Raw genomic sequence first — 15,083 nt, forward strand, 5'->3', positions numbered from 1 at the left:
GTCCCTGGATATCCTTGATAAAGACATTGAAGGACTCTGTTAAAATGCTACCTCAGCTGGGAGGATCACATAGATTCATTCAGGTGAACATGCATCTGGTGCCTTCTATTCTGTGTCCAGGATGGGAACCCAATACTCTCTGTCCAGGAAAAGAAAGACACCCACAGGAGATGTCAGAATGGAGGGATGTGAAGGACAAGAGCAAGTCTGACACCCAGACGGACAAGGAGAGGGGCATGACAACAAGGTCCCTTCCCTCATAGAGCGGCAGTCAATGAACAAGCAGATACAGTTTCTAAGGTAATTCAAGATCGTGACACAGGATATAAAGGCACTACGGTAACGCGGTGGAGGGTCATGGGGGTTGGGTATACAGTACTCAAGTTGGTCAAGGAGGTAGGGCTCTCTGAAGAGGTGACATTCAAGGTGAGACCTGAGGGACGAGAAGGAGCCACACAAAGAGCCAGAGGAAGAACATTCTGAGCAAAAGTAGTAGTAAATACAAAAGCTGTGAGGCAGAAAATAGCGTGGTGAGTTTGATGCCATCACAGTGCTAGTGCCGCTGGAGCGGGAACAGGGGGAGAGTTTTATTTTATTTTTAATGTTTATTTATTTTTGAGACAGACACAGAGAGAGTGTGTGAGCGGGGAAGGGGCAGACAGAGAGGGAGACAGAGAATCCCAAGCAGGCTCCATGCTGTCAGCACAGAGCCGGATCTGGTGCTTGAACTTACGAGTACTGAGATCATGACCTGAGTCAAAACCAAGAGGTGGATGCTTAACTGACTGAACCACCCAGGCACCCCTAGGGGGAGAGTTTTTTAAGGTAGGGTTACATAGGTAGGCATGAGCTGGATCACTGAGTCTTGTAGGATTTGAAAGGGACTCTGGACTCTATTATATAAAGTACAGCGGGAAGCCGTCGGGGCAAGAGAGTAAGTGGTCTGAGGTTTAATGATGACCACCCTGGCTGCCATACAGAGAACGGACTGGAATGCTGCAGGCAGAGCAGCAAGGAGGCTGTGGTCGTCCAGGTGAGAGGAGGGCACCAAAGGCAGAGGAGAGGGGACACAGAGCATGAGCCCTAACTCCAAGGCCAGAGCAGTCACACAGGTGGAGGCTTGGCCACGGGAGGCACACAGGGAAGGGAGGCCAGGTGGAGCAGCTGGGACTAGACTGTGAACGGCCTCAGAAGCCAGATTAGGGTTTAGCGTTCTCCTGCAGGAGTTGGGGAGCCATCAAAGGCATTTGTATTTTATGTTTCTCATCAAAGAGCTCTGAGCAAGGACATTTGACAGCATGGTCAGATTTATGTGTTCACAAGATCCCGGTGGCAGCTGGTGTGGAGGATGGACTGAAGGGGCGAGACCGGTGGCAGGAAGACTTACTTAGGAGGTGGCTGCCATAACAGTCCAAAAGCAAAGCAGTGAGGCCCTAGAGGGGGGCCCTCCCCTTGGCACCCTGTGGGTGGGTGGGGGGGCCCTGCTCATCCAAGGCTTGTCCCCCTCCTGGGGCCCTGGGCAGGTGCAGAGAGCCCGAGTGGGCCCCGGCTCTGATGCCTGAGCAGAAAATAGGATGAGGGCTGCCAAAAGGCATCAGGGGTGTTTATCCGGAGGAGAGATGCCTCAATGTGGTAAAAGGTTACTTGGTGGGGGGGCGGGGGGACCAGCTGTCCCCCATCCTCACAAAGGACAAACAAAGGAGGGGACTGTGGCTTCAGCTGCATCAAGAGGGAGGGAAGTTAGACACACGGTGGGGGGAGGGGGGGGAACGTCCTGAGGGGCATCAGAGGCTAAAAGGACCTTTAGTGATCATGCAAACCAACTCTCTCATTGAACGGCTAAGGAAACTGAGGCACAGAAGAAGCGGATCCTTGCCCAAGGTCACATAGTGAATTAGATCTACGACTAGACTCAGCAGCACAAACTCTCCCTTTCAGAGACCCCAGGGGCCTCCTGGATCACTCCTGACTGTCCTACCTCAGACTGCCCTAGAAGAATCTGGGGTGTGGCTGCCCCAGAGAGAAATGTGCATGTGTCACCCTCCTGGAGATAAACAGATGGACAGAAAGACCTCGATGCTGGACTGAAGTGGTCTGGACCCTAGCACAGGCTCTGGTCTGGGGCTCTGATTTGTTGTATCCTGGAGTTCAATCTTTGCCTTAGGCCCTCACTGTCTAGATAGCTCTCTCTCTGCCTCTGCCCGCACTCCCAACCAGTCTCTGTGTTTTTAGAATGAGGTGGGAGTCTCTTGTATCTCTCATGGGTCTTGGTCCTTCTTTGTCACCCTGTCGTTCTCTGCCCTCTGAGACTCTGTATTTCTTTGTCTTGACCTCTGACTCAGTCTCTCTAGAGCTGGGCTGGACTGGGCCAACCTCCCACCCCCAGTGGGCCCTCACTGGTAGAGTGCCCCCATGTAGACAATGCTCGGGCCCAATGCCCAGGCTGGAACAGGTGACAGCAGCTGTGGATCTATCTATAGCTCCCTTGCCCTTCAATTGTTCCCAACTTCAAACAATGGCTGGGCCCTGGATTATAGACACCCCCCACCAGACTTGCTGAAATGGATCCTAGGGGGCAGGGGATGAGAATCACGAGGCCCACATCGTGATCTCTTGTAAGTATCTATCTCTGTGTGGACCTCCATGTTCCACTTATAGCTCTGGGCTAGAAGGCCTTTCAGCTCAGAGGCTGTGTGAGTAAACGATCAATGGATAAGGGAGAAAAGTGTGTGCAAACAGCAGGCCTGTACTTGGACATGTGGGTGTGTGTGACGTGTGTTTCCCTCCTCCTGCTTTGGTTGACAGACACATGTGGACACTGGGGTGCCAGTTCCGTGAGGGCAAAGACCTAATCTTTTTTATTCTCTGCTGTATCCCAGCCTGAACCTGGCCATGGTGAGTGTTCAATGTACATTTATTTTTTTTAATATATTTTTTTGAGAGAAAGAGAGAGCACGTGCGCACACGTGAGAGCAGGGGAGGGAGAGAGGGAGAAAGAGAATCCTAAATAGGCTGCACGCCCAAGGCATAGCCAGATCTCAAAACTGTGAGATCATGACCTGAACCGAAATCAAAAGTTGGACACTTAACTGACTGAGCCACCCAGGCGTCTCTCAATATACATTTCTTACCTTGGCCCTTAGGGAGAGTAAGGGGGTGCTATGTAGTGACAGGGCTCAAGCATGAGAGGCAGAATAGGGTAGTAATGAAGAACACCTTAAAGTCAGACTGCCCGGGATTGAATCCTGGCTCTGCCAAATACCAGCTCTGAAATCTTGGGAAATTATTTAACCTCTGAACAATGGAAAATCGTAAAAAAGACCTACCACAACACAGGATTCTGATGAACACTATATGAGTTATAACATCTGAAGTGCTTAGTTACAATAGTGCATGCCAGAGTAAAGACTCAGTAAATTACTGTTCTTTACAACATATATCATTAAGTGAAAAAAGGGGCAGAAGAATGGATGGGATGTGCTATCGCTCATGCAAAAATGGGGGGATAGAAGAGTCACGTATTTACGTGCCTACCTATGGAGGGACCACCTTTGCTGGTAAGAGCGGTGGCCTCTGGAGAGGGGAATAGGCGGCTGAGGGCTAGGGAAGGGAGGGAGACTGATTTTTTTCTTTTTTTTTTTTTAATTTTTTTTTTTTTCAACGTTTATTTATTTTTGGGACAGAGAGAGACAGAGCATGAACGGGGGAGGGGCAGAGAGAGAGGGAGACACAGAATCGGAAACAGGCTCCAGGCTCTGAGCCATCAGCCCAGAGCCCGACGCGGGGCTCGAACTCACGGACCGCGAGATCGTGACCTGGCTGAAGTCGGACGCTTAACCGACTGCGCCACCCAGGCGCCCCAAGACTGATTTTTTTCTTGGTTACCCTTTTATACTTTTGAATTTTGAATCATGGGTATATATTATCTAGTTCTTAAGGATTCGCTAAATGAATAAGGTTCACTTCCAACATGATCCTTGAAAAAGCAAGCTCCTATTCTGTGCCAATGGGGAAGGCCTGGTGAGGGCCAGTCCTCAGGATATGTGCTCATTGACCTCAGCCCTGGGTCTGAGTCTATGGGTCACCCTCTTTCCTCCAGCCCAATAGCAGGCAAGACACATCCATGCAAAACCATCCGAGAGCAAATGGTAAGCCAGAAGGGAGGCTTTCCAGTTTCTAGGCCAAGCAGCAGCAGAGGTGGCAGGGGCGGTGGAAACAGGCTCCTGCCCTCTTCCCTGGCCCCAGACCCCAACTCTTCAGCCCAAGCTATTCTTAGAGGCTAGATAATGCCAGCAGTTCTGCTGCTCATATTAGCCTCCAGAACCACTAGCACTGACAGGCCCAGTGCTACCTGCACCCCCTGGTGTGCTGGCCTCTCTGCCAGGTGTGGGCATCCTGCTGCTCTATCCTCTGCACTGCAGAGGCCACACATATTCCGGCCACCACAGGTAGGTGAGGGGACTGGGTAGTAGTCTCCTGCAAGACTCCCCTTGCCAGGTAGCTGGGTGGAACAGAAAGGGTCAGAGTGAGGGGTATCATCGTGCTGATAGATATTCTGGCCCAACCACAGGTTCCAAACTATGCTTAGAATATGAATGGGTCTATGGACACAGGCTAGACAGAAGAGCTGGGGTGAAGGGAGGGCAGAAATAATAGCATGGAGGGGGCCTGTGTACAGAGGAGGGAAAAAGCCAAAAATAGGTCTAGGGAAGAGATGGCAGAAGAGGGTCTGATAGCACTGGCTCTAGAGCAGACTGTCCAGGTCTGTATTCTACTTGCTATGTGACCTTGAGCAGGTCTCTTTTCCTCCTGGAGCTGCAATTTCCATTGTAAAATGGGCATAACCTTATTTCATTTGGTTGTAAAGCAGAGTCAATTATATAATGTATATAAAGAGCTTAGCCTCTGACTGCCATACATAAGCACATATAAATGTTTGGTGATTTTATCATTAGCTCCATAAGGGCAGTGATGTTTCTTTTTTTCAGCTTTGCACCTGCAGGCACTAGACTGGCACACATTAGGAATGCCTCTTCAAGTCCTTGCTCTGCTATTTACAAGCTAAGTGACCTTGAGCAAGTTACTTAACCTCTCTGAGCCTTGGGTTCCTTCTCTGCAAAATGGATATATAAAAAATACCTCCTTTATAAATGTTGCTGAGAGAAATAAAGAAACCAAAGTGCTTATCCCAGAGTAAGAGGTCAGCAATGTGAACACATGATCCCTGTGAGTACATGTATGTTGGGGTAGTCTGGTGGAGGAGCCTTGGGTCTCCCATTCTGGGGACAGAATTTGAAGCAGTGTTCAGGGCAGCCAACATTCTGGAAGAGATATCCTAGTGGGCCTACCAGGTGGAAACAAAGTCCCAGAATCTTGTAAGACCACAGCCATACTACCCCCCAAATCCTATGCCACAGTCCAGGCCCTCCCTAGGATCTCAGGATCAGAACAGGTTTATCTCAGCCAGGGTCAACTTCCCATTTAGTTGAGTATAACAAACACTCTCTGATGCCCCCCAGATTGGGACTGGTTCTGGTCTTGTTCCCAAGGTCCAGGAGTCTGTCTAGTAGAGGAGACAGTCATGGAGGAGGCACAGAGAGTTTGTAACAATTGATACAGGACATCCCAGGGTCATGGAGGAGGCACAGAGAGTTTGTAACAATTGATACAGGACATCCCAGGGGAGGGGCAACCTGGTGGAGTAGAGAATGAAGGAGGAACATCTGTCCTCAGAAGATCAAACAGAGGTGGAGTGGGAGGAGGGGAGTGGGTTGTGGCTCTGCCCTTGCCCTTATGATAGTGGTGTCAGCTCAGGAGGTGAAGGACAGAGAGGCTCAAAGAATTAAGCTCAGAAACCAACCCAATGGGTCTACCCTGGGTCTCTTGAAGTGTTTAGGGTGACCCCACATCTCAGGGAATACTGCCCACCTCTCTGTGGAGCTGGACTTTGCTAACTTAAGGGCAAAAAGCCTCCTTGCACATAGCCCTTGGGATTTTTTTAAAGTTTATTTATTTCTTTGGAGGGGGGGCATATGCACGTGCAAGTGGGGGAGAGGCAGAGAGAAAGAATCCCAAGCAAGCTCCGCACTGACCTGAGCCGAGATCAAGAATCAGATGCTTAACCAACTGAGCCGCCCAGGCGCCCTAGCCCTCAGGATTTTTTATGTGGGTTGAGAATGCTGTCTTACAAATATCTCTATTGTCCTACCAATACTTTGGGCCTTAAATTTCATTTTTTAATTGAAATTTCTTTTAGGTAATTACATATTCACAATTATAAGAAACAATACAGAGAGATCACCTGTATTGACATTGATACTATCCCCCAAGTTCATTCAAGTTTTCCTAGTTTTACATATACATGTGTGTATGTGTGTGTGTATTAAGTTCTATACAATTTTATCACCTGTATATGTTCACAGATCCACCACTACAGTTAATATTCTGAAGAGTTCCAACAACAAGACACCCTCCTCCTTCCCATCCTTAACCCATCCAAAATTAACCTCCAATCTGTTCTCCATTTCTAAAATTGTCAATTCAGGGGCGCCTGGGTGGCTCAGTTGGTTAAGAGTCCGACTTTGGCCTAGGTCATGATCTCGCGGTTACCGAGTTCAAGCCCTGAGTCAGGCTCTGTGCTGACAGCTCAGAGCCTGGAGTCTGTTTCAGATTCTGTGTCTCCCTCTCTCTCTCTCTGCCCTTCCTTCATTCATGCTCTCTCTCTCTCTCTCTCTCAAAAATAAATGAACATTAAAAAAAAATTTTTTTACTTGTCAAAAAATGTTACATAAATGAAATCATACAGTATGTAACTTTTTAAGATTCACTTTGTTCACTCAGCATAATTCCCTGGAGATTAATCCAAGTTGTTGCCTACATCAATGATGTGTTCCTTTCTGTTACTCAGTAGTATTCCATATTATGGATGTGCCACAGTTTGTTAAAATTTTACCTGTTGAAGGATACCTGGACAGCCCTCAGTCTGACGTGTTATCTTATCACCTGCATCCTAGGAGGCCAGGGTCACCCACATCCTCCATGTTCCACCTGTCCAGGGACTTCTTGAGACCTGGAAATGGGCAGATCCCACTCTGCACCCCAGCAGCCAGCTCAGGACTTGGCACAGAAGAGGTGCCCGTGAGTGCCTGCTAAATGGGCCATGTCCATTGGGCTGGGGGCACCTGCCTCTCAAGAACCATCTTTTCCAGGGGGCCTCTCACTCTGCTCCCTGTTGCCCTTTCCACACCAGGCCCAGTGGATTTCATAACTCATGCTTCTCACCCACCCAGGCCTGGACAAGCCTCTCCTTTCTTTGATCTCTTGGGTTTAGCTGAGCCAGGCGAATGATATAGCACAGTGCTTACAAGTTCTGGAGTCAGACTGAGTGAAAACCCTCAGTTACTCTGTCTCTTTGAGTTACCCTGTTTGTCATCTGTAAAGCAGGAATACTAATAGCACCTACTCCATTGGAATTAAGTGAGATAATACTCATAAAAAAGGCACAATGCCTCACACATAAGTGTTTAATAAATGATCATTGCTATTCTTTTTCTTATTATCCTTTTCATCATTCCCAAACTCAGTAGAATAAACAAGAGAAATACATACCACCAATATCAAGACTATGAGAAGGTTAAAAAAAAAAAAAAGGTCATTCCTAGACTATGGGACCCCATTCTGATCCTTCCCTCTCTCCAGCTCCTTCCCTTCTTGGTGAAATGGAAGGGCAGGACTACAGCCTCCCCCTGGAGAGAGGCTCCCATTACTGGTGTCAAGGTGACAATTGCCTTCTCCCATTTATAGGGTTGTCAGTCTCACCCAACACTTCCTAGCTCCAGAGTCTCCCTATAACAGCCAGCACAGTGTAGGCCCAGAGCCCTGCCATCATCTAGCCACAAGCAGGGTCACAGGGTCATCTCCTCAAAGAGCTGCCTCTATTCTGCTTTTGTGTGCACCTGCCTATCCAACCATGCAAATATTTACTGAAAAAGAAACTTTGCTATTAATCTGGGAAACTCCAACAAAGTGTCATTTCACACCCACTAGACTGGCAAAAACAAAAAAACCTGACAATACTGAGTCTTACTGAGGATACAATTCTAATACAACAAGGGCAATTCTAATACATCGCTGGCAAGAGTGCAAATTTATAAAACCACTTAAAAGAGATATTTGGCATTATCTAGGAAATCTGAATATGCTCATGACCTTCAACACACTGCACAAGGAGGCACATTTTAGATGGTTTATCATTTGTAACAGCAAAATACTAGAGACAACCCAAGAGACCATTCACAGGAGGAAAGGTAAATAAAGTGTGGTTTTTATGCAGCGAACCTATACAGCAGTGAAAACAAATGAACTAGTTACCCTGATCAAACGGATGACTCTCCCAACATAAGGCTGAAGTGACAGCAAGCTGCACAAGAATGTAAACAATGTTACCATTTAAAGTCCAAAAAACAGAAAAAATTGTATCAAATAATGTTTAGAAACACACACCTAGTAAAAGGATTAAAAATGCATAGGACCTACCTCACACCATATACAAAAACGAACTAAAAATGAATCAATGACCTACATGTAAGAGTGAAAACTATAAAACTCTAAGAAGATATAGGTACAAATCTTCACTATTTTGGATTAGGCAATGGTTTCTTAGATATGATACTCAAAGCACAAGCACCAAAGGAAAAACAGATAAACTGGACTTCCTCAAAATGAAAAACATTTGTACTTCAAAGGACACTGTTGGGGCGCCTGGGTGGCGCAGTCGGTTAAGCGTCCGACTTCAGCCAGGTCACGATCTCGCGGTCCGTGAGTTCGAGCCCCGCGTCAGGCTCTGGGCTGATGGCTCAGAGCCTGGAGCCTGTTTCCGATTCTGTGTCTCCCTCTCTCTCTGCCCCTCCCCCGTTCATGCTCTGTCTCTCTCTGTCCCAAAAATAAATAAACGTTGAAAAAAAAAATTAAAAAAAACAAACAAACAAACAAAAAAACAAAGGACACTGTCAAGGGGCATCTGGGTGGCTCAGTCTGACTCTTAATTTCAGCTCAGGTCATGATCCGAGGGTTGTGGAATTAAGCCCGGCGTTGGGCTCCATGCTGAGTGTGGAGCCTTCTTGGGATTCTCTATCTCCCCCACCTGTCCCTCTCCCCCGCTTGTGCACTCTCTCAAATTAAAAAAGAAAAAAAAAAAAAAGGGACACTATCAACAAATCAAAAAGACAATCCAGAGAATGGGAGAAACTACTTGCAAATCATGTATCTGATCAGGGTCTAAGATCCAGAATATATGAAGAATTCTTATAACTCAACAATAAAAAGACAAATAACTGAAATTAAAAATGCACCCTCTCTTTTATTAAGTGAAAGAGAAACTGAGTCAAAAAGCAGTCTAGGAGGGGTACTTGTGTAGCTCAGGTGGTTAAGCATCTTGATTTCAGCTCAGGTCATGATCTTGCAGTTTGTGGGTTCGAGCCCCACATCGGGCTCCATGCTCTCAGCAAAGAGCCTGCTTGGGATTCTCTCTCTCCCTCTCTCTCTCTCTGCCCCTCCTCTGCTCATGGTCCCTCTCTCTCTCTCTCCCTCTCTCTCTCTCTCAAAATAAATAAATAAACTTAAAAAAAAAGTAATTTAGGAGTAGAATGGTGGTTGCCTAGGACTGCTTGGGAGAGGGGAACGGGGAATTATTGTTCAATGGGTACAGAGCTTCAGTTGGGGAAGCTGAAAAAGTTGCTGAAGCAGATGGTGGCGATATCTGCACAACAATGCGAATGCCACCAACTGTACACTTAAGTGGCTAAAATGGCAAATTTTACGTATATTTAGCTATAATAAATTTTTTAAGTAAAACAAAATTAGGCAAAAGATGTGAATAGACAAAGGAGATAAACAAATAGCCGATAAGCACATGAAAACATGCTCAGTATCATCAGTCATTAGGGAAATGCAAATTGAAACCACAAGTGACACTACCTCACACCCACCGGGATGGTCAGAATCAAACAGCCAGGCAGGAACATGTGGTAAGAATGTAAAAATTGGAACTCTCAGACATTGCTGGTGGGAATGTAAAATAGTGCAGCCACTCTGGAAAACAGTCTGGCAGCTCCTCAAAAAGTTCAATAGAGAGGGGCGCCTCGCTGGCTCAGTCAGAAAAGCATGTGGCTCTTGATCTCAGGGTCATGAGTTGGGAGTCCCACATGGGGTATAAAGATTACCTAAATTAAAAAAACAAACAAACAAAAAACAACTTGGGGGGAAAAAAAAGGTCAACATAGAATTACCCTGCGAGCCAGCAAGTCCACTCCTCGGTCTATTCCCAAGATAATTAAATACAGCCCCACAAAAACCTGTACATGAATGTTCACAGCACCTTCATTCATAATAACCAAAAAGTAGAGACAACCCAAACGTCCACCAACTGGCGGAGGTGCACAATGTGGTGTATCCACACAACGGAATACTGGTACATGCTACAACACGGATAAGCCTTAAGGACATAATGGTAAGTGACGCAAGCCAAACACAAAAGGCCACCTACAAGAGTCCGTTTATATGAAATGTCCAGAATAGGCAAGTCCATAGACACATGACGCAAATTAGTGACTGCCAGGGGTTGGAGTGGAGGAATGGGGAGGTGACTGCTAATGGGTATGGGGTTTCTTTTGGTGTGATGGAAAAGTTCTGGACTTAGAGAGTGGTATTTGTTGTGCAATCTTGTGAACATACTAATAACCACTGAATTGTATACTTAAAAAGGTTGGATTTTATGGCATATGAATTATAGCTCAATAAAAAATTACATAGAATAAACAACAAATTTAGGGGAGCCTTTATTCCTGAGGGATTACAGTTGTGGAGGAACACGAGGCCTTCAGCTATATTAGCAATGTTTTACTTCATAAGCTGGGGGGTGGGAATACAGGTGTTTGTTATACTAATCTGTATATCCTTCTTAATGTTTCATCATAAATAAAATTTAGAAGTATTTACTGAGTGTCGACCTGGACCAGGGCTACCTGGGTGGTTTAATGGTGGGTAAAATCAGATCTCATCCTGCCCAAAAGTAAGTGGGTAAGGATAAGCAGTAAGTGGAAAAGAAGGGCTGTAAGTAAGTCATCTCTCCTTTCTGGGCTTCTGTTTTCTCATGGATTATTTTATTTTAAATGTTTATTTGAGAGAGAGAGAGAGAGAGAGAGAGAGAGAATATGAGCTGAGGAGGGGCAGAGAGAGGTGGGGACAAAGTATCCGAAGCAGGCTCTGAGTTGACAGCAGAGAGACTGATTCAGGACTCGAAATTACAAACCACGAGATCATGGTATCAGCTGAAGTTGGCCACTCAATAGACTGAACCACCCGGGAGCCCCTATTTTATTTTATTTTTAAAGTAATCTCTGGGGGCCTGGGTGGCTCAGTTGGTTGAGCGACTGCTTCAGCTCAGGTCATGATCTCACAGTTCGTGGGTTTGAGCCCCATGTCAGGCTCTGTGCTGACAGCTCAGAGCCTGGAGCCTGCTTCAGAGTCTGTGTCTCCCCCATCTCTCTGTTCCTCCCCTGTTCGTTCTCTGTCTCTGTCTCCCCAAAATAAATAAACGTTAAAAAAAATTTTTTTAAGTAATGTCTACACCCAACTTGGGGGCTTGAACTTACAACCCTGAGATCCTGAGTCACGTGCTTTACTGACTGAGCCAGCAGGGCAGCCCTCCTCATAGATGAAATGACAGCTGGACTAGAATCTTGTTAGTAGAAAGTCTCTGAGGGTCCTGGGGGCTGAGGAGTGTCTCTCCCCTTTATCAGACCACAGTTTCAAGAACTGTTTATGCACGATGAGAGCACAGGCCTGGAGTCAGCCCTGGTGTCATCAATCACTGCAAGGGGGCCTAATGCAAAGCCCAGCTGAGTCTCTATTTCTTCTTGGTAAAAGAGGGACAGTAATTTCTCCCTCTCAGGATTACCATGCGGTGTAAATGAGATAACACATATAACGTGTCCAGGACAGGCCTGGCACACAGTAAATCCTCAACACATGGGAGAGTCCTCACTTTGATTCCACAGGCATTTCCTGAGCAGCACTGCTGGGCCAGGTCTGTACTAGGGCTAGAAGACAGAGGAATTCCACCGAATGGCCAAGCAATGGCCCCCAGCCAGGTGGGGAGACAGCCCCATAAACAACAATACCAGGCAGGGTGATGTCATTGCTAAAAAGAGACAGCAGCCACGCACGCACAGAGCAGACCATGTGCAACGCAGACCCCGGGACGGGCAGAGATGTCCCAATTGAGAGGCCTAGTACGGGCTTGGAGAGAGGCCCTCACCGTGGGAAAGACACATACCAACTGAAGGCACTGGCCTCCATTCACACTGCAGTGCAGTCTTCCTAGTCTCTTTTCAGTCAATTCAGACTCAAATGTTCCCACAAATCCCAAGAGCAGAGACTGCAATAGATTCAAAAGTCAGCTTTAGGAAGCCTGTGCACATGTGGGAGCACAGTGGCTAACCGTGGGAGGCTGCATGATCTCTGGCAAGTCAGGGCACATAAAAAGTGATATAACTGTAAAGCCATTAACCAAATACCTGGCACTTGGTGAACAGATTAATAAAGATTAGTTATAGTTAGGGAAAAAAAATAGATTCCATTTTCAAAGTGAGGGCAGTGGGATTCAGAGAAGTGAGAAGGCTTGCCCATAGTTACACTGCTAGCTTTGGAGGCAGGATTTGAACTCAGGTCTGACACATCAAAGGCTCAGTGCCTCATAATCTCCCTCTGTTACAGAATCTTCAGGAGGCTCTCTGTAGTCCACTAAATGGAATCTAACCTTGCTGTGGAGAGGGGAACTAACAAAGGTTTGGGGCCAGAGAGACCTCAGGCAAGTTCCCCAATCCTGGGTTCCCCGATCTGGGACCCCTGAGTGGGCTCAGGGAGGTTTGTGAATTCCTCCACACGGTGTGCCAAAAGATTGTGTCTAATGGAGATTCTCAAAGGAGTCTATCACCTCAAAAGTAACAAGCCACTGACTTGGCCTCACTTGGCATGTTTTCTTACCTACTCAAAGGAGATACAGTACCTATGTTGAAAAGCTGTGAGGGCATTAAATGAATAGTTTATGAAAAGTACCCAAAACATCCTAAGCTTCCACCTATGTTGGTTTCCCTGCCTTACTCCCTCCCCAGCTCATTTCTATCATTTAGCAAATGATATTGATGATCTACTATGGAGCAGATATCACTCCAGGTGCTGGTGGTAAAGTGGTGAACAGGACAGATATTGTCCCTGTTCTTATGGAACTCACATGGTGGAGAGAAACAGACAAAATTAGTAATTTCAGATACTAGTAAGAGCTGTGAAAAAAATATATATACTGATGGGGTGGGAATGGCATCTGAGGAGGAAACATGTGAATGACAAGAAGTCAGTTATGCCAAGATTTAGGGGCAAAGCCTCAGGGCAAAGGGAGCACAAAGACAAAGCCTCACTTGTAAGATGCTTGGCCAAGAGCCCCTCACACTCCCACACCTTACTCCCTGCACCACAAACTAGGTCCCCTTGAACAAGTCACATAACTTCTAAGACTCAGCTGCCACATCTACAAAATGGGAAGAAAGACACCTTACCTGCCACAATGTGAGGGGACTCAATCAGAGGGCTGTTAAGGTCTGGGATCTTCCCCAAGTCTCACCAATAGACACCTGATACACGTCATTTGGCACCCATCTTGGAGGAGGGGAACCTGCAGAGAACCCTGGGTGATGATTTTTTATTTTAATTTCATGCTGCACTAGAAATAGTTTCCTTTGTTCCTGGTGAACAGGATGGACTTTTCCTGCCACCTGGGGCCTTTTATAGTAACTGCTGCTTCGGGCTCTTCCTCAGGTATAAAAGCAGACAAAGGAAGGACATCATGGAAACACTGTCCTGCCCATAACCAGACCACCTATCCCTTCCCTCCCCCCAAGAAGATTGGAGGACTCAGCCTGTCCTGCAGACAGAGGGTGTACAAGCTTTATTTAAGGAGGTGGAAACATCCTGGCCCCTGGGTTGGGCCACCGATTTATAATTAGTTGTAGTTCTCCCTCCTAAATGTCTCTTTAACCTGTCCCCTTCTCTCCATCTCCTCATTGCTGCGCACCTTAACTCCCTCTGAGCATGCTTTCTGGCTTTAGTCTCCCCACTTCCAAACCATTTGCCACACTGTAGCCAGCACCTAACAAAAAATCGACCAGGTCTTTCCCCTGCTTAAAATCCTTAGGCAGCTTGGGGTGCCTGGGTGGCACAGTCGGTTAAGCGTCTGACTTCGGCTCAGGTCATGATCTCACGGTCTGTAAGTTCAAGCCCCACATTGGGCTCTGTGCTGACAGCTCAGAGCCTGGAGCCTACTTCAGATTCTGTTTCCCTCTCTCTCTGCCCCCTCTCCTGCTCACGCTCTGTCTCTCTCAAAAATAAATTAACATTAAGAAAACTTTTTTTTTTTAAATCCTTAGCTCCCCATCATTCACTGGAAAAATGCCAAACTTCTTAACCTGGCATCCAAGGCTCCCTCACCAAGAATGAGCTCCTAACAGCCTGATCAACTCCCAGGCCCTCCTCAGTATCTATATCAAACTCCTCAATGTCTCTAAAATGAGCCTAGCCACACTTTGAATTATTTGCCTTTGTGGTTTCTGTTCCTGCTACTTGGAACACTGTCCCCATTCCTGCCTCTTAACTCCACCCTTACTTCTTTCACTGCTTACACATTCCTACCTAGCCCTCCAGACTCCAAAGCCCTCCCTGATTCCCCAGAAAAGCACTGTTTACCGGTCTACCTTCTTAATCAGATGTGAAAGCTGGGGTTCTCTCTTAGTTACTGTTAACTTCCCAGAGCTTGGACTGACCAGTTCAGGTTACTTTAACTTAAAAATTCATATCAGGTGCTTCACATTGAGAAGATCCTATCACAATCCGGAAAGAAGGAACAGTTAAAGAACTGGAGGGCTGCCAAAAGGTAAGATAAGAATAGGGATCAAGAATCTGCATTCTTAAAAAGTGCCCCAGATCCTGATGCAAATGATATTGGGCATTTTGATATACAATGCGTCACCCTC

At 46.6% G+C, this 15,083-nt stretch overlaps 1 protein-coding gene across 2 annotated transcripts in view; it reads right to left on the reverse strand.

Annotated features, from left to right (window-relative positions):
* MYH7B (myosin heavy chain 7B) overlaps positions 1–13,739 on the reverse strand; it is a 42,404-nt gene extending 28,665 nt beyond the window's left edge. For both annotated transcript variants that reach the window (XM_045443636.1, XM_045443638.1), the window contains exon 1: positions 13,614–13,739. The gene's annotated coding sequence lies outside the window, so the exon portion shown is untranslated. The remainder of the gene's footprint in view (positions 1–13,613) is intronic.
* Between the last annotated feature and the right edge of the window lie 1,344 nt (positions 13,740–15,083).

The sequence above is a fragment of the Leopardus geoffroyi genome, chromosome A3, assembly GCF_018350155.1.
Source record: "Leopardus geoffroyi isolate Oge1 chromosome A3, O.geoffroyi_Oge1_pat1.0, whole genome shotgun sequence".
Taxonomy (NCBI): Eukaryota; Metazoa; Chordata; class Mammalia; order Carnivora; family Felidae; genus Leopardus; species Leopardus geoffroyi.